Source organism: Otolemur garnettii, unplaced genomic scaffold (assembly GCF_000181295.1).
Source record: "Otolemur garnettii isolate 467f Iridium unplaced genomic scaffold, OtoGar3 scaffold00029, whole genome shotgun sequence".
Taxonomy (NCBI): domain Eukaryota; kingdom Metazoa; phylum Chordata; class Mammalia; order Primates; family Galagidae; genus Otolemur; species Otolemur garnettii.
Genome location: NW_003852424.1, coordinates 15907478 through 15908586, shown reverse-complemented (window position 1 = coordinate 15908586; position 1109 = coordinate 15907478).

Below are 1109 nucleotides of genomic sequence, written 5' to 3'. Positions count from 1 at the left end.
GAGTCTCCTGCCTCAGCCTCCCAAGTAGCTGGGACTACAGGTGCCCGCCACAACGCCCGGCCATTTTTTGGTTGCAGCTGTCATTGTTGTTTGGCGGGCCGGGGCTGGGGATTTGAACCCGCCACCTTAGGTGTATGTGACTGGCGCCTTAGCCGCTTGAGCCAGAGGCACCAAGCCAGTCTGGCAGATCTTTTCTGTATTTGGGTACAGATCTCTTTTTGAGAGGCTCTAGAAAATTCTAGAAAGGTCTGGGTAACGCCCCCGCCCCCCCAGAGCCTCTGGTCTTCTCACAGAGGGGTCATTAGCACAGTTCATAGAGGGTGAGTGATATGCCTAGGGTCTCACAGCTATAAGAGCAACAGTTTCCCCTTCTCCCCCACAGCCATGCTTGGTGGCTGCTTTTGCAGGGCACAGGCCAGGCCATCATGAACCTGCGGTTTTCTTTGCTGTTGATTTATAACGAATGGCAGTTGGGGAATGTGATATGGGCCCATTCAGTCCCTGGGACCAGTGGGTGCTACCCAGCTGGGCTGCTCCCCACCCTCAACCGGATGGCCATGAGGAGGGGCACTGCTACTCTTGGGGCAGGCAGAGAAACGCAGAAGTATGTTGCCACTGGCTCAGTGCCTGTAGCTTAAGCAGCTAAGGTGCCAGCCACATACACCAGAGCTGGCGGGTTTGAATCCAGCCTGGGCCTGCCAAACAACAGTGACAACTACAACCAAAAAATAGCCAGGCATTGTGGTGGGCACCTGTAGTCCCAGCTACTTGGGAGGCTGAGGCAAGACAATTGCTTAAGCCCAGGAGATGGAGGTTGCTATGAGCTGTGATGCCACAGCACTCTACCCAGGGTGACAGCTTGAGGCTTGAGGCTTGAGGCTCTGTCTAAAAAAAAAAGAAGAAGAAGAGGAAGAAGAAATAGGTCGCCACAGTAGAACAGAGAGAACCAGCAAAACTGGGAATCCAGGCTGAGTCACAGCTCTCACGGGGTAAGCACAGAGAGCCACCCCTCCTGTTGTCTTCCTGCTGTCCGGACAGGACACTAGCACCCCCAGCATGTTCTAGCCTGGCCCAGAGTGATAGACCCTTACTTTAGTACCTTCCATGGT